This window comes from Pinus tabuliformis, chromosome Q, assembly GCF_031772625.1.
Source record: "Pinus tabuliformis cultivar Carrire ecotype Pingquan chromosome Q, CPIR1, whole genome shotgun sequence".
Taxonomy (NCBI): domain Eukaryota; kingdom Viridiplantae; phylum Streptophyta; class Pinopsida; order Pinales; family Pinaceae; genus Pinus; species Pinus tabuliformis.
This window is the reverse complement of record NC_142296.1, coordinates 729,653,378-729,673,866: the sequence shown is the minus strand read 5'-3', so window position 1 is coordinate 729,673,866 and position 20,489 is coordinate 729,653,378.

Genomic DNA, 20,489 nt, shown 5'->3' with positions numbered 1-20,489 from the left:
GCACAAACAAACAGGCCAACTCATGGTGATACTGAATTCTGGCAACTAGCTCACAAAATTCATAACAGGACTAGTGTTGAAAACAAGTGATGGCGAGAGGGCAGGCCTGTAATTCAGCAAGAGTGGTAGGTTCTTCTCAAGTGTGTTTGCCACCTCTATGAGGTCTCCTGGGTGCATGTACCTCTATGGGAGAGTCACTGTGTGTCTCTTCTTCATGATCATATGACAGATCAGATTCCATCTCTGCTAGCAAGTGAGTTTTCTTGATGAAAAATAGGAAAATTATGGTGTTTCTTGATTTTCTGCCACCAAGGGAAAAGTGATATGAGGGACTGTAGAGGGAGGGAAAAATGAGGGATTTTAGGACTATTAGGATAGGGTTTATCTAGGGAAATAGGGGATTAGGGAGTGATATGGGAGTTTTAGGGATAACAGCTAGGGTTTGGGAATTTATATTTAGGATTTAGGAAATGGGAATTGGGAAAAGGGGTAGATGATTTTGGGAATATGGGAATTAGGGAATGGGGAATAAGGTGAGAAAATGAGTGAAGGAGTGGACAAATGAAGAAATGGGAGAATACCAAAACAACAATGCAAACCCTAGGCAACAGTTCCTTGGGAAATGGAAAAAATGTAGGGTTTGATTTTGTTTACACAATCCACCATAAATTTTATAAAAAACTCTTTCACTAGCCAAGACGAGAGCTGCACTTATTTGTTCACTCGAGTTTTGGGTGATTTGAGGAAGTTTTGAAGCAAAATGGGCTTGGTAGCTCTATGTGTCACACCTCAAACCCAATGCGTCGTGCCCTCTATGTGTGTCGTGCCCGTTCAATTTTACACTGGAAATCGCGGTTCTATGCACCGCGCCTGCTATGTGCACTGCGCCACTTGCCCAGTGCGCCGCGCCTCAGACTTCGGGCAGTTTTCTCACCAATGTTCTCCCTTGACTCAAACACGGCCTTGCCTTGCTTCAATTCTTCTTGTTGGATGAAATGAGCTTTTGAATTGAAAAAATAATTTATATACAAGGAGCTTTAAATATTTGATTCATAAAAACCCACTTTTACAATGTTTGGAATATGACTTGACTTTTTAACTCTGTTTTTGAGATTTTGACTTTATTTGAGCTTTTTGATGAACTGAATGACTTGTGTTTTGTCTACTTTGCCAGGGATTGGAGCTACTGAGGCTAGGGAAAGTGACCAGGGTTGCAGGTGAAGTGATTTACATATGAAAGAAATGAAATTACATCAATTTATACAATAAAATCTGAGAAAAATACATCTCTGAGCACTTGATTATGAAATTTATTGATATTGGAACCTCCTCATGTGCCTGCTGACTGTTATTGGACATTTTGAAACCCTTTTTGATGAAACCCTAATGAAACCCTAGACCTAATGACAATGAAACCCTAGAAAATACTTTTGCAAACTTTAAAGACAAAAAGTGACAGTACATGATATTGATGAGTAAACATGAGCCAACAGGTAAATGACATGAGGGAAACTATAGGAGAAGCCACTACCGTGATCGCCTAATGGAATGCAGCTGACTGAGCGAGACACCTAATATGCAATGCAATAAGAGGACTTGATCTCTGATGGAGGGATGAAGATACCGACACTAACATTGGCTCCAATGGGGATGGTAGCTCCTTGGAGGTGCCAAGAACCATAGATCTGTGGGGGAGCAGACAAGTGCCTTCATCCATTGGGCAATGGAGTCAATAACTTCAAAATACCCAAAAACCAATTACTATGAAACTTTGACTCAAGACTCATAGTTGAACTGACTAATTCAAAACTGAAACAAGACTCTCAAAAACTGAAACTGGACACTTAGCTAAAACTATCTTTAAACTGACTGAAACAAAAAATGACTCAAGACTGACTTAACTGAAACAAGTACTTACAAAGCTTTGAAATGGCAGTAGACCATCGAGATTTGAGGGCTTCAAATCATGACGACAACTACCTGCTTACTGATGAAATATGTACAATCATGTGAAGTGGGCCTTCCAAAGTAACCAATCCAACAAATGGCTACTCAATGAAATTTTGCTCTCTCTTTCCTCGAGCAGGCAACAATGTACATGTAGGAAACTCACAATAACAATTGAAACCAAGGCTTATGCTAACAATCCAGCCAACATTCATCTTCTCTGGTGCTTGCAAAAGAATGCCAAAAGGATCTTGAAAATCCTGAAGCACTAGCTTGTCTTGAGATCCAACAACAAAAATACAAGTACTCCCTTCATTCTGATCTGAAAGAACAGTTGGTTGCTAATTGATAGTAACTGACTTGAATTCTGGCTTACTGTGTCTCTCAGATTCACGTTCCTCGATTTCATGGTCTAGGTCATTCTTAAACGAAAAACAATCTTCAAGATTATGAAACATGACAGTCTGATCATTTTTATGAAGGAAAACATTATCTTTTCGCTGATCAATAAAGCTAATTTCAATACTATCATTATTTTCAAATGTGGAAGAAGTTTCACCAACACTTTCTTGACCATGTGCACGCTGCAGATCTGCATTAGTTTGGGCTGTAACCTGACCTTTCAGAAGTTGATCTATCTCATCTTCAAATAGAGGAGATAATACTTTTTGTTTTCTTTTGCTCAAATAGTGATTGTCTTCATGAAATAACACTTTAAAACATGAAAAACCTGAGTTACAGTCCTTAATCCCCTGATCTTCTAAAATTTGAAAACATTGTTGATCATCTTCATATGACATGGCAATCAAATTATCATTTACCACTAAGTTATTGAAAGAGGATTTTTCACTTACTTGAACAAAGATCTCATCTTGTTTTTCATAAAATGACTGGATTACCTCCTCATGAAGGCTTGGTTCTAATGAAATGAGAACACTTGGATCAATAACTCTGTCTTCTTCATTCCAGATGATCACGATCTAAATCTAGATCTGAACTAGCTGACTTGACTTTATCACATTCTGAAATTGAAACTTGACTTTTATGCATACTGTCTTCTTCTATGGATAGATCTGAAATAAAACCTTCTCTTTCATAATTTTCCACGGTAGTAAGATCTTGATCCAGCTGCAAATTTTCCTGCGCATCTTGATAAATATCCTCTTTATGCTGCTGAAATGGATTTTCATGCAGGGCTTCCATGATCTCATCATCCATGAAGTTATCATCTTCATAATTTTCTCAAGATTTCCAATAAAACTATAAGCATGTTTGAAACAATTCTGAACTAAATTTAATGATGGATAAGATTCTTTATATCTTTCAAAGAACATGGTGTGAAAATCCTTTAAACAGTAAATACAAGTAGGTGGTAAAATTTCATACCAAGATCGGGCTTCACCTTCCAGAGTGGCCATGAATATCTTCATCAAGCAATCTTCACAAAAATCAACCTTAAACTTGCGAATATGTATGTGAAATCTAACTAGATGTAAAGCAACATCCTTCCTATCATCATCTTTAAACGTAGGAAAATTCCTTTGCCAATTTACCTTCGGAATTTTATTTGGAAAACCTGGAATGTGATCTCGGCTCATGGGAGCATACCGTCGAGCAAGAAAATCCATTTTGATAGCAATGAATTGACCAAGAAATTTTTCAGTCTACTGGTTCTTGAAGGGTAGAGTCGCCATAAAATTTTTGAACCTTGGGATTCTTTGACACTGGAGTCGCTAGGTGAATGATTTCAGCCTTCATATTTGTTTGAATTTTGTCCACCATCAACAATCAGATCTAACTTGATTCATGTACTGGGGCAATTTGCAAGTAAAATGTTCTGTTTATAAGACTAGACTGGAGATTGACTGAAGTAGCATTTATCTATTTGCGCTAATGCAAACAAAAAGCGTTTTGAAGGCTACTTGGCTAATATTGAGACTCCGTCTGTAGTTTATAAAATGAAGAACGTTAACAAATAAACAATTTCTTCCCCAATATGGTTACCACTATGTTAGAGCCTAGATTTACCTCAGGTTGAGAAAGGTAGGATCCAGGACCAACATCAAACCACGCTTAACCTGGTAGCTAGCCCTACTAGGTCGGGAGAGGGCTCTCTCCTGGTCAATCTCAACAAAAATATGATCAATGAGGCTTGAGATGACTTAAATGAAAACTGATTTTAGGATAGGTATTTGTGCAAAAGAGTTTGATTGAATAGAATGATGTTTTTGTTGGCTCAAATGGAAAGGCAGATTTTGGGTGCAGGGAATGAGGCTCAGTCTTGTAGAGATCTCAATGGGGCAAGGTAAGCAACTGATTTTGGCACTTCAAATTGAATGAGATGGAGGGATTAGATAGGTTAGGAGTTGAAGGGGGCAAGAGGAGCCATGGATCCTCTCCAAATAGCTGAAAACATCAAGAAAATAAAGCAAACCTCAAGTAGATCACTGCAATTTCAATGGATTCTACTTTCACTCTTGTTTGATTTAGTTAGGAAGAAACAAGATAGATAATGTCACACATAACACATAAGTAAATTCAAAAATACAGAAGAAAGCACTATACCAAAACAAAATGCCACAGGGATCCCAAAGAGTGCTGCAAACCCTGGTCTCAATTCCTTAGCCAAAATGCTGATATGAGTGTACAATGAAGCTCCTTACTTTCTCAAGAGTCCAACCATGCTAATGACTAAAAAAACACATAATATAGACAAACCATAGCTCATCCTAGCCTCTAGGGGTCGAGCTCACATGTTTAGGAGCTATTCCAACTAATTCTAAACTGAGAACTAGAAATTAGGCAGTGGAACAGCATGCCTCTAGAAATAAGGGAACTGATTCATTCAGTTTCAAACAACTTTTTAACAGATGAATCTACCTCCATAAGTGAAAATTTGACATATTTACATCATGATCCATCAATGTACATTAAATTACATCAAAAATTTGACACTAATAAGGTGAAAATGTCAAACTGGCAAAAGCTAGGCGAAAAACAGAGTATACTTGGTCAAACAAGCAAAAGTTTCCCTATGCGCTGCGTCTGATTTCTCTATGCATAGCGCCTGTTTGGAGCCACTTTTTAAGGCCTTCCCGGTGCCAAAATTCACTCCAAGTGTGCTTGTTGGAAAGCTCTGCCTGTCTACATTCCAACCCAAGTGGAATTTTTTAATTTGGCCTCCCTTTACCCCTCCAAAATTCAGTTCTCCCAACACTACTTCCTGTGTGTCAAAATAGGGGCAGTACAGTCATTTTTTGAGTGGTTTTGAGCTTTTTGAGGGCTCAAAAACTGTTAAAATTTGTTGGCCATTGGTAGGCAAGCAATTTTTTTCCATGAAAAATCCAAAAATTCTAAGTTTTCATCATTTGGAGGCTCCCATCAAAAGCGAGCGCCAGGTGGCGCGGCGCATAGAGCAGAAATTCCTATTTTTTGAGCAAAAAATTCCAAAAATGCAAAAAGTGCCCCAAATTTTTTGGAATTTGGGATGAGACTTTTCCATAAAGCATTATGTTGGGCCAAGGAAGCCTCAACAAATATCTGAATTCTATCATTCTCCTTTCACCTCTTTGATGCCCTTTTCAATTTTGCCTTTAGGCTCCTGATTCTCGCCTTACAAACTTTGTTTCTCGCCATGTAATGATATGCCATATGTCTCAACAATGTCTTCTCCTTATTAGCCTTCTCCAAAAGCCTCTCTAAGTGGATATTGGCTCTTTAAAGCCATGACTCCCGATCGGCATTGATCTCTTGCTCAAGTGAAGTGAGCTCCACCCTCCTCCTTTAGGTAGCTTGGCGATTCTCTCGAATGTTTTGCAACTCCATAATCGCTTGTTGATCTTCAAGCTGCTTATTTATTTGTTCCAAGTACTTTATTATCCATTTAGCCCTCTCCAAGTTGAGGGACAAGGCATTGATGTCGGCCTGCTGTTCTTGGATGACTTCTTTGAGATTTGTGCTTTGGGGGGCCCACATCGATATCATCACCCTCAATGAGAATGAAATCAGTCTCCTGCTCACCTAATGGTCCCTCATCCTATAGTGGACTCTTGCCTTTGTCCTGAACCTGTTGTGATGATGACCGAAGCGAGACCCCTTCCACCCTGGGTGGAGATAATACTCGCTTAGCTGCTACGAACAACCGTCTAGTGCCCTTCTGATAAGTGATAAACATCGGCATACTAGCGGTCTGCGTCTCATAACCCTCAAGCTAATATGAAGGTTCACCTGTCTCATGCAAAACCTTGGGAGGTCCCTGAGGAGCTGTGAAAAACTCACGAGAAATGAAGTCCTCCCAAGTGATGCCCTACAAATCGAGCTGATGAATGACTACAATTTTGATAAGAGCAAAATGGTAAATACTGTTGAACTGCTGCTGAGGAGTCTTACATTGCACTAGGGTGGTCATTTTCTCAATATTTCAACACATGAAGTAAGGGAGGTTCATCATCCTCACCCTGGTAAAATGCATCAGCAGCCTGATATGATAGGCATATAAATGGGAAAACCGGCCCTCACAGCTGAAATACTTCATTATCAGTTTCATTAAAGGAGCATATGAATCTTTGAGGTATCGAAAAGGAAACACTCTGCTGAGTTGTCTCAAATAACTGGGCTTGATGTATGGTTCATAATGCTGCCTGTCAATTTGCTGCCTCTTGTTCCATTGCTCTCCAATGTTAGGAATATCGGTTGCTAGTGAAATAGATTCTGGTGTTAGAGTGAATGTTACACCAGCTAGAGTGGCTTGACCATCATGTAAATGAAGCACAAACAAATGGGCCAACTCATGGTGATACTAAATTCTAGCAACTAGCTCACAAAATTCATAGCAGGACTGGTGTTGAAAACAAGTGATGGTGAGAGGGCAGGCCTGTAATTCAGCAAGAGTGGTAGGTTCTTCTCGAATGTGTTTTCCACCTCTATGAGGTCTCCTAGGTGCATGTACCTCTGTGGGAGAGTCACTGTGTGTCTCTTCTTCATGATCATATGACAGATCAGATTCCATCTCTGTTAGCAAGTGAGTTTTCTTGATGAAAAATAGGAAAATTATTGTGTTTCTTGATTTTTTGCTACCAAGGGAAAAGTGATATGATGGATTGTAGAGGGAGGGAAATATGAGGAATTTTAGGACTGTTAGGATAGGGTTTATCTAGGGAAATAGGGGATTAGGGAGTGATATGGGAGTTTTAGGGATAAAAGCTAGGGTTTGGGAATTTATATTTAGGATTTAGGAAATGGAAATTGGGAAAAGGGGTAGATGATTTTGGGAATATGGGAATTAGGGAATGGGGAATAAGGTGAGAAAATGAGTGAAGGAGTGGAAAAATGAAGAAATGGGAGAATACCAAAACAACAATGCAAACCCTAGACAACAGTTTCTTGGGAAATGGCAAAAATGTAGGGTTTGATTTTGTTTACACAATCCACCATAAATTTTATAACAAACTCTTTCACTAGCCAAGAGGAGAGCTGCACTTACTTGTTCACTGGAGGTTTTGGGCGTTTTGGGCTATTTGAGGAAGTTTTGAAGCAAAACAGGCTTGGCAGCTCTATGCGTTGCGCCTCAAACCCAACGCGTCGTGCCCTTTATGTGCGCCGTGCCCATTCAGTTTTACACTGGAAATCGCGGCTCTATGTGTCGCGCCTGCTATGTGCACTGTGCCTCAGACTTCGGGCAGTTTTATCACCAATGTTCTCCCTTTACTCAAAAACGGCCTTGCCTTGCTTCAATTCTTCTTGTTGGATGAAATGAGCTTTTGAATTGAAAACATAATTTATATACAAGGAGCTTTAAATATTTGATTCATAAAAACCCACTTTTACAATGTTTGGAATATGACTTGACTTTTTAACTCTGTTTTTTGAGATTTTGACTTTATTTGAGCTTTTTGATGAACTAAATGACTTGTGTTTTGTCTGCTTTGCTGGGGATTGGAGCTACTGAGGCTAGGGAAAGTGACTAGGGTTGTAGGTGAAGTGATTTACATATGAAAGAAATGAAATTACATCAATTTATACAATAAAATCTTAAATACTCTGTTTTTCCTCAAAACAGAGTTTTGAGGAAAAATACATATCTGAGCACTTGATTATGAAATTTATTGATACTGGAACCTCCTCATGTGCTTGCTGACTATTATTGGACATTTTCAAACCCTTTTTGATGAAACCCTAATGAAACCCTAGACCTAATAACAATGAAACCCTAGAAAAGACTTTTGCAAACTTTAAAGACAAAAAGTGACAATGCATGATATTGATGAGTAAACATGAGCCAGCAGGTAAATGACATGAGGGAAACTGTAGGAGAAGCCACTATTGTCAGATGATCCATGCACCTAATGGAATGCAAATGACTGAGTGAGACACCTAATATGCAATGCAACAAGAGGATTTGATCTTTGATGGAGGGATGAAGATACCGAAACTAACAGATCCTTCACTATTGACAGTGGGAAATCATCATTATCCCCTGATTGATAGATTCTTCAAGGTGTTTGACTTCAGCTCATTTATTTGCACTTGTTAGATTATACTGGGTACCTTGACTCTCATTATCATTATTGGTGATTAGTCTCGCGTTTGTTAATGGTATACATCAATGACCGGTAATCAAATGATTTCTCACATGGTTGACTTCAGATCATTTATTCCCATTGTGTAGAAATGTACCACAGAGATCAGTGAAGACCTCGGGTTGCATCAACATTCTTTGGTTCACTTGTCAGTTGCTCTTGTTGCTGCTAGTTGACACCATTATGTTGCAGTCCTTCACAACGACATTTTATATGCTGGCATCCGAGTTGCGATGTAGTATCATCTTTTTCCATCATGTTCATTTGGTACTATTGGGATCAGTTTTTTGACATCAGTGACCAGCTTCATCTTACAGCTTCATTGATCATATTCTTATATGTGATATTCAGACATGTACTTGTTCGATCAAGATCAGATGATCCATTATGTACTTTTATTTCTTTATACTTGTATACATAGTGGATCCGCTTGTACTTGATATGCAGACATGATTTAATTTCTCTGAGAATGGGTATGCCCACCTCAGACAACTGTTTCTTTCTGATCTTATTTTTGATGGCTTGGCAGGCTGAAATCTAGTGAAGTCCTTCTCAGTTTTTGACAGGTTTCCTTTCCATATACTTAATACATTTCGGCCATCATGTATCCCTTCTGACCTCATATATTAGGGAGCATCTATTATAGCTCCAAATATCACCCTTGGTATTTGTGATGCTTGGTTTATGGCCTAGGGCAACCCCTCCTTCCAGACTTGGTCCAAATATTTTAAAAACAGTGTTTTACTTCCCGTACGCTACTTTTCCCTGTGATAAAAGCATGTACACATAGGTTAGTCTATACCCAACCCATGTATATGTGATAAAACACTTAAAAAAATTAAATTTCCTTAATTATGAGCGGAGATCACGGGTCTTACCTATTGATTACCTCCTAGTGCTCGTGGCGCAACTGTTCCAAACTGTTTCCCAACTAAAAAACTAATTTGGGAGAAGTATAAAAAGACTTCAATGGGAAGGCCTTAAGGAGGAGAGAAATGATAGAATTTATACTGAGATTATCCCTTGATCAAGTCTGAAGTATCCCCGTGATTCAAGCACTTCCCCAAGTTCAGGAAACCCTTGTTTCCTTGAGCGTTGATATTCTCTTACTTTCTTGATATATCATGATATTGGTTATGGAAGGAGGCTGTTGAAGACTGGGACTGAATGGACCTGGAGGACAGTTCTTCTTGGAGCTAGAAGAGGAAGACTCAGGCGAACTCTTTCCATGTTTATTATAGTTTTTCTACAATAAAAAGAAATGTTGTCTTGTTCTTGAGACCAACTTTGTTTATGCATAATATGTTATTGTTATGGTTTATGTATGAATGACTATTTTGATGTATAACTAACCATTTACTTATATTATATAAAGTTTATTTCACTAAAATGCTTTATCTATATGCTGTTATGTGTATTCGAATTGGTTGATTTGCAAATTCGAATATCGTCAAGAGTTACAGAGGGTTTGAACCTTGGCTAGAACTATTCAAACAAAGGACATCTGGGTATGTTCATCCTCGCATAGTTAGTTTATTTAAGCATGTTGCCTGAGTTGTATGCGTGTTTCTTGCTGTAGATTATTCCTGCTCTGTTGGGGTTCTGACCCAAAGCCCTAGGGGACTTATTCCCTTAACAAGTGGGAGAAACAAGTCATAGGTATTGAATATTACCCCTATGCAGGACTAGACTTCCAAGGATATCTAGAGTTATTACTTCCCAAGGATGTTGTGTGGGTTGATATTGGTAATATTTTTATGATTTTATAGATATTTAATTGTTTTTTATTAGAAATTATCAAGAAGTTAAAATATTTTTTTATGGAACAAAAGTTATAACAAGGTATGATGATTTTATAGATGTTGGACTAGAGAGACCAGAGGAATTTTTTAGGAACATGCACCAAGGGAGGGAAGCCAATGGAGCAACTATTGAGTCTGAGTGAATCCTCTAAGTAGTTCAGAGGAACTTAGAGGGTTTGAATCGCTAGGTTCCTTTAGCCCATGTATATGATCTACTGGAGGCTATATAGGGACACATGGTCAAAGTACCACATAAGTGGGTGCGCTATTCTAATGACCAACTAATAACAATTTCCACTACCACGATGCACATCTAGGGTAGGGCTCTCAGACATAGATGATTTGTATGATAGATTGATCAAATTTATGAGATCATTGGGAAGAAGCCCTAATTTTGTAGGACATTTGTCCACATTTAGTAATATTTTGGAAAAACTTATATACATATATACATTGATTTCGTGATGATTTGACCATGTGCACATTTGATTGATGTCTTATTGATTGTGATTTTATTGTGTTGAATGATTAATATGCCAATATAATACATAGTTTGCAATAGAATCGGTAACCAAATTTCTTGATCATGGAATATGAGCATATGTAATGAAATTAAATGATCATTCAAGTAATCTCACCCTCATAAATTGTTGAAATAACAAAGGATCTATCACACGATAAAAATTATCAAGTTGAGACACCACTAGCTATGAATCCAAAAAAACTACTAATGACTTCATATCATAAGATATTTCTTTGTAATTGATTGAATTACAACATTGTATTCAGCCATATTATTAGAAGCAAGACCTATACATGTGCCACCATAAATAAAAAAAACTAACCATATGGATAGTAAATTACCCAAGCTAAGAAATCTAAGTTTCGAGTGTGCTTACTAGCTCTGTTTGCGAACCCTAAGCACATCAAATCATTTATCGACTCCTATCAAAGCATGTTGAGGACATAATTAGACAAATTACCATGAATTGTAAACATAGTAAAGAAAATTACTATGTACACTAATTGCAAAACAAAGCAAATGCTCGAGCACAAGCTCAAGAATAATACATTTTGAGATAGATCCCATTCATTGTCTTAGCTAATGCATTTCCATCAAAATCAATTAATTCATATGCACCTTTCATCAAGGCATGTTTAATGATATAAAGAACATACCATATAGGTTTGAACTTTCTCTTCCACAGGGCATCCATGCCTTGGTCATAGACCAACACTAGGTCCCCTTCAGAGAAAATCCTTGGGTGTAAGGACTTATCATACTTATATTTTACATGCTTCTTATGGGCTTCATTCATTGTAGCAACATCTCGACGCTGCTCATCAAGATGTTCTAAGTGAATAATGAATTTAATAGGGAGAATCAATTCCATGCCATAAACCAATCGAAAAGGGCTAGAACTAGTGGGATTATTGACTAACATACAATACACCTATAGAGATGGATACAACATGATATTCCAATTTGACTTAGACTCATTAATATTTCTATGAAAGATGGTCTTTAAATATCTATAAATAGCTTCAACTTGACCATTCACTTCAGGGTAATAAGGAGAAGAATGCTCTTCTTTAAACCCAACCTTAGAACCTAATTTAGACATCATTTTGTTTTGAAAGTGATTGCCATGGTCAATGACAATATCTCTATGGATACGAAAATGAGAAATGATATGATTAAAGAGGAATAATGCAGCAGTCTCATTGTCATTTCTATAGGTCAGCATGGCTTCAGCCCAACAGTTGAAAAACACAATAATATAATTATGCCCCCTGGCCGAGGTTGGGTGACAAGTCATAAAGTCCACTCCCCACTTAGTAAATGGACTGATAGTGAGAACAAGGAAAGAGGAGCTAGATGTGTGCACATTTTTCTCATATAGACTTGACAAGGATGGCATTTCTTGACGCCCCAATACAATATTTTAAAATTGAGGGCTAGAAATATCTTTCACGCTGAATTTTCTAATTGTCACCAACCCAGACAAACGACCTCCACATGCTCAACTATGACAATCATTTAGAAATAGCTCAGCCTTTTCTAGGTTTAAACATCATTGCATAATTTATTTAACACCATGTCAATACAATGTTCATTTATAATCAAGTAATTATTAGCTAAGAGACGTAGTTTTCGACGGTCATCCCAGAAGAGGTATGAGGATAATTTAAAGCCTAGAGATATACTAAGATGTCTCCATACCAAGAATCTTGTGAAGATATTAGAAAAAGGTGCTCGTCTGCAAATGATTTATAATTATAATCTACTTCACAAGGCAACTCTAAGATTAAATCAACAAAAACCAAGGATTTGTTAAACTTTCCGACATAAACTTGAGATCAAATTCTTGCAATATAATAGTCCATTTATTGAATTTCTCCCTAATCACTCACCTACTAAGGACATACTAATATGGGTTGAAATTAGAAACTACAAAGGTTTTCTTTAGAAAAAATTAATAACAAAGTCTTTGGACAACATTCATTGCTACCAATGCCAACTTCTCAGCACGAGAATACTGGAGTTCATGACCTGACAAGAAATGAATGAGGTAATAGATAACATGTTCCTTGAACACATCATCTTCCAAAACCATAACCATACATATGGTAGATTATTTCATTGTGAGATATAAAAGGAATTTGTTGGTATAATCGGGTGGAATGAGCAAAGGAACAAATTTCAATGATTGTTTCAAAGCATCAAATGAGCATTGAGAATATTCGTCCCAATTAAACAAAATTCCTTGTTGGGAAAAATACTGAGGGGGGGGGGGGGGGGTGAATTAGTATTTTAAACTCAAACTTCCAATTTTTATATTCTAATAAATATATGTTATTGTTATTAAGGAAACCTGCATGTGTACGCTACTTTAGAGAAGGAAACCCGTGTGTATCCAGTTTACTATTTTTTTTTGTATTTCATTAGATGATTATTGTTAATCAACATATCAGTAGATTAATTACTTGTTAGTATGTAGTAAATAACATACATAGATCACACCAAACACATAGAACACCAGAATTTTTAGGTGGAAACCCAATGTGGGAGAAAACCACCATTGTTATTATCTTTGTCTTATTTCTTATGATATAAAGAAAAATATTACAATTGTACTGATGTAAACTCTTGTCAGTATGTGGGAACCCACCTGCAGAAAGATACAATCTTCTCTCATTATCTAGCACCTACTAGAAGGGAGCTCGAAAACCCTGATCTTGTTTACGGCTCCTACAAAAGGGAGCTCCTACCCCCTTTTTGAAGGCTGCAACACTCATCTCTTTGTGAACCACTTTGTAGAATATTTCATATTGGATCCACTTGTCAAAAAATCATCACACAACCTGTAGGCCACCTTACATCAAATTTTAAAACTTGATCCATATCAATCATATACCTAAGCAAACTGAAGCACTAAATCTGAGATATTGTCACATTGTAAATCAGCTGAAAATTTAAGGTATCAAATCATTGAATGAAAAACCAAATAAAAAATAACAAATGTCAAATTATGTATGCAACTGTATTAAATAAGACTCGTGTATATACATGTTTCCTCTATATAAGACCTGCGTACGAATCTCAAAATATTGAATAGTAAATTATCAATATATAAATATATATATATATATATATATATATATATATATATATATATATATATATATATATATATATATCATTTATCAATCACAGATCACTTTAACCAATCATACATAACTAAATGAAGCATATATCACCATACTATAGCATCATCACTAATCAACATTCATATCCAACTCAACCCAACCAATACTATCAAATACAAATTATCAAGTTAGAGACATCATCGACAGACAGTATCAAACTAAACATAAATGATCAAATATCATCAAGAAGTCATATTGCAAAACCTTGGAATGTATACGTGACTTCCCTGCAGCCAATCCACGTATGTACGTGCTTATAATTCAAAACACCCACATATAGATCTTCACAAACTGAAAATTTATTTCACAAAAAATATATGCAACCCTACAGTGACAAATTCACATATGTGTACGACTATTTCGAAACACACTTGCGTATCAATCTGTAAAACTTTTGTTGTAGGCACAATTTCACTTTCCACAACCTTTACTATCAATACTATAGACTTATGAATAAATCATTTAGTTCACAGTATCACAGTTTCATCAATATTAGCTACTTAGACATTTGCAACAATTAAATTAATCAAGTATATATGTCAACATATTTTAGATCTGATTCTTCTACTTGCTCGCTAGTGCACACCTATTTCGGATCAAATCATTCATATACAGCTCAATACTTGCACACACAACACCTTGATCTCCATCTCTGTATATAGTATTTTCCGTAGCCAATACCTTAGGTAAATACCTTGGTTATGTCATAGGTATTCTTTGACAGGATCTAAAAATCGTTGATGCACCCAGTACTATGGACCAAAACCATGTTAAATACCCATAGTATTCAAATTACCATGGTGCATATTATATACACGATTTTACTTTTCAATACATGCGTATGTACGCGACCTTTCTTCACAGGACCCACGTATACTTTCTCAAACTTTGTCTTTACCATCCATCTATCATTGAACTATCCTTTCTCTGTTCATAGTAGTTGTGACATCTATGTCACTCTGTATAAACATCTTGTTATCACAATGTTGACATCTTTATCAAGTAGGTTTCCATCAAGGACAACATATTATCCATAATGCTAACAATCTCCCCCTTTATACTTGATGGCAACCACTTTGGTGTTTGGTCACCACCTATAAACACCTACAAATTCATACATAAACACACCCATATAAACACCAAGCTTCTCTCCCCCTATGACCTCAAAAAAAAAGGGTTGATCAATGATGAATGAAGTCTTCTCTGCCCTTTTGTAGAAAGGATCATTGTAGGTATGATATGCTAAATGTAAATATATATTGACCATGCTCCCCCTGAGCATATGTGGAACCTTCTAAAAATATTCAAGAATTTATTATTTGACTAAACATTACCTTTCCTATCAGCAATGACTCATTATTACATCAATCACCCAACATAGTGGGGTTACATATTTTACCGATATTACATACAAGGCATGATTGGATCCCAACATTTCATCAATTTCTCAAAAGTACAAAGCATGACTCAATAGCCTATACATGACTAAATATTACAATGATTACATCATGGGTGTTTACACGATCTTTACATAGATAACCAAAACTAGGATCTCAACAATGAGGTTGGAGGATCATGATAGTCACCAGCAATGACCATATACCATATAGGAACCTGCAACATGAATATTTGATAGCAACATAGAAGAAATATGAACATCCTCATCAAGAAGTAAGATAGGTAAATGAAGAATCAATCTCTTCAACATCATTAAATCATAGTAGATACGTCCTCCTCATCAAGCATGTCAATAGATAAAACTTTATCATTTGGAATCCATACATCATTGATAACTAGTGACAAAACAATAGAATTTATATCTCTAGTAGTAACAGTAGCAATATCCAGTCATTAGAAAATGTGTGCAACAAGACATGCTTATGAAACCATAATGCCAATAAGGGATAATAGTTTCTCCCCCTAAACCAACAGATTACAACAAACCAATGTTAGGAATAGAAGAAATTATGAATGCATATAGGAGGTTCCCCCCGAATTTGTGTCGTTTTTACAAATCACTGAGATGTATACTTGTCTATCTAACTCAGAAGCCACGTACATATGCCTCTGACCTTCACATAATCTGCATACATAAAGTAAATTGTAGTACTTTTTAGCCTCAGCTCCCCCTAAACATGAAATACCTATCATAATAGTTAGCAGAGTGATGAAGTAGAAATCATTCCTAATTTCTGTCTGAGATATTCAAAGAAATCATGTGGAAGTGGCTTGGTAGATGTATCTGCAACTTGTTCCTTTGAAGGAACATATTCCAGTTTGAAATTTTGTTCAAGCACCTGTTCTCTCAGAAAATGATATTTGATTGGAATGTGCTTGGTTTTTTAGTGCATGACAGGATTTTTAGAGATACTTATGGAACTAGTATTGTCACAAAGAATAGGTACAAGTTGAGGACAAGTGATTTGAATGTCTTGTAATTTTTGGATCATCAGTAGAAGTTGAGTACAGTAAGATGTAGCAGAAACATATTTTTCCTCAACAGTAGATAAAGTGATGGAGCTTTGTTTCTTGTTGAACCATGACACCAAGCAAGTTCCAAAATAAAATGCTCCTCCACTAGTACTCTTGTGATCATCAATATTACCTACCCAATTTGTGTCTGTATAAGAATGAAGCGAAAAGTCTACATTTTTGGGATATCATAGACCAAAATCTTGAGTTCCTTGTAGATACTTGAATATTCTCTTAAATTCTTAGAGATGAGTTTCCTCAAGATTGGTTTCAATTCATCCAACAATTCTAACTGCATGCATAATGTTTTGTACCTGTAAGGTAGAGAAAGCTTCCAATCATAGATTTATATTCCAATTGATTGACTGAAGGGGAATCATCATTTTGACTAAGATTTCATCCTATTACCATTGGTGTGCATACCGGCTTGAATTTTTTCATTCCACATTTCTTAAAAATATGTTTGAGGTACTTGGTTTGAGAAAGAAAGATACCATTCTCAGTTTGTTGAACTTGAAGACCAATAAAGTATGTTAGTTCACCATGTTAGAAAATTATATATTACGGAGCAATGGAACACATAAAATATTGCAGATAAATAAACACAGAAAACGCACAAAACAAGAGAGACACAGATATACGTGGTTCACCCATTTTGGGCTACGTTCACCCCGAACAGCCAGTCCTTCCTTTCTATTATCCAGCAAAATGAAGAGACGCAACCTACAGCAAATCCGCTATAATATCCTCTGTTTTCTCTCACAATCTCACCTCTCTGTTTCTCGCTCACAGAATACACATCTATTTCATAGCCTCAAATACAATACCCTCATACAAAGAGATGGGTTGCCTTCTAGGGCAAAAAATCCCTAAACTAAACATAAGTTCTACCGTCAGATCATCTGCCTAATGAACGGCCCAGATTGACTAGAAATTACTATACTTTTACAAGGCAATTTTACATTTGTTTTTAGCTTTGGGGGTGCTGCCCCCGAGCCCCCGCCGAGGGACCGCTGGCCCCGGACCCCCCAGCCGGGGGGGATCGGCCCCCCCAGACCCTTGTGGGGGGGGACAAGTCCCCCCCGCACCCCCCCGCGTGGAGGGGTGTACAAACTTCCTGGGGTATACATCCGGCTGAAACAAAGACCTCTGAACAATCATGCTCCACACACAACAATCTCCCACTTGGAGAATGATTGTAGAAACTCCACTGCTGCTTCATTTGCTGAACAATGACTCCTCTTTGGACCTGGCTGTTTCTCATCTTCATCATCATCCTTGAAGACCAATTGAAACTGAGCATATTCTCAGTTTCTCCCTGGTTACAACTTTTGTTAGCATATCTGTAGGATTCTGGCTAGTGTGTATCTTTTCCAGCTTCAACTCTCCATCTTCCAACACTGATCGTATGAAATGGTACTTGAGCTATATGTGTTTAGTCCTAGAATGAAATGTTGAGTTCTTTGCAAGATGAATGGCACTTTGGCTATCACTGTATAACGTGCCCATATCATGCTCCTTACCCAATTCACCCATAAACCTTTGTAACCAAATCATTTCTTTACTAGCCTCTGTAGTAGCAACATACTCTGCTTCTGTTGTTGAAAGTGTAACAACACTTTGGATTTTTGAAACCCAACTGACAGCTATTCCACCAACAGTGAATACATATCCTGTAGTGCTCCTCCTGTTATCTCTGTCACCTGCCATATCTGCATCAACATATCCTTGTAGAGAAATGTTTGACCCACCAAAGCATAATGCTTGATTTGTGGTACCTTTCAAATATCTGAGAATCCATTTCACTGCCATCCAATGTTCCTTTCCTGGATTGCTCATATACCTGCTTACAACTCCCACTGCATGTGCAATATCAAGCCTTGTGCAGACCATTGCATACATTAAGCTTCCAACTGCTGATGCATATGGAACTTTAGACATATAATCCATGTCTTCTTGGGTCTTTGGGCACATTTCCTTACTAAGTTTGAAATGGCTAGCAAAAGGTGTACTAACTGGTTTTGCATTGTGCATATTAAATCTTTTCAACACCTTTTGTATGTACTCATTCTGAGACAATGTTAATTTGCGATTTTTCCTGTCTCTAGTGATTCTCATACCAAGGATTTGTTTTGCAGCTCCCAAATCCTTCATTGCAAATGAATTTGACAATTTTCTTTTGGGTACATTTATTTCCTGCATGTTAGATCCTGCAACAAGCATGTCATCCACATACAATAACAATATAATATAGCTGCCATCATTTTGCTTTTTCAGATAAACACAATGATCAGAGTGACATCTAGTATAACCTTGTTTAGACATAAACTTGCCAAATTTTAGATACCACTGCCTTGGAGCCTGTTTTAAGCCATACAAGCTCTTCTTCAACCTGCACACTAGTTTCTCCTTCCCTTTCACCTCATATCCTTGTGGCTGCTGCATATATATATATATATATATATATATATATATATATATATATATATATATATATATATATATATATATATATATATATATATATATATATATATATATATATATATATATATATATATATATATATATATATATATATATATATTATCTGCAGATCCCTTTTTGAATCCTTGTTGTTAAAGGTACCTGTCAATATGATAATACCATTGACGAGGAGATTGTTTCAATCCATACAATGCTTTCTTTAGTTTGGACACAATATTTTTCTCATTCCCAAGAATGAACCCTTCAGGTTGTTCTATATAGAACTCTTCTTCTAGATCCCCATTTAAGAATGCATATTTGACATCCATTCGATATACTTTAAATCTATGAAAAAGTGAAAATGCAAGAAAAATTCTTATGGATTCAAGTCTAGCTATAGGTGCAAATGTTTCTTCAAAGTCTATCCCTTCCTGTTGAGCATAGCCTTTACATACAAGTCTTTCTTTGTTGCGAACTACATCTCCATTTTCATTCAATTTTTTTCAACACCCATTTTGTCCCAATAACATTTTTACCATGAGGCATTCATACTAATTCCCATGTATGATTATTTTCTATCTAATCAAGTTCTTCATTCATTTCCTTAACCCAACATTCATCTTTGCTTACTTAACTCACATTTTTAGGTTCAATTATGGATAGTAGGGCTAGATAAATAGAAGTTCCAACAATAGTTCTTCTAGTTTGTATTCCTCCATCCTTTTCACCTATAATTTGAGATTTAGGATGATTTTTATGAACATACCTTGAAGGTTTCTTTTTTGATGTATCTGTATATTCATTTATTTCTTCTGATGCTTCTCTATTTCCTTCTTCTACAACCGTTTGACTTGCAGTAGGAACAAGTTCATCATATGTTGGTGCTTCCCTTTTGGTACTTGTATATGCTTTAGCAATCACAACATCAATGCATTCAACAATATTTTGAAGCCTTTTATTATAGAATTTATATCCCTTGCTTCTAGAAGAGTATCCCAGGAGGATTCCTTCATCAAACCTAGATTCAAAATTTCCAAGCTTATTATCATTTTTCTTTATGTAGCATTTGCTTCCAAAAATTCTAAAATGTTTGACAGTTGGAGGATTACCAAACTATAGTTCATAAGGCATTTTATCATTGTTTACTCGAATATTAGCTTTGTTAAGTATATTCAAGGTTGTATGTGTTACTTCCCCCCATAAGGTATAAGGTGTTTCAGACTCATCAAGCACGGTACGTGCCATTTTTTCAATTGTTTTGTTCATTCTTTCTACCACTCCATTTTGTTTAGGAGTCTTAGCGATATAAAATTGTCTTTTGATGCCATGTTGTTCGCAAAAATTGAAAAACTAATTTGATATAAGATTTCCTCCTCTATCAGATCTAAGACATTTGATTTTTGAATCTAACTCATTTTCTAATAGAGCCTTAAATACTTTAAATTTATCAAATGCTTCATCTTTATGTTTAAGTAAGCCAATCCAATACATTCTTGTAAAATCATCAATGAAT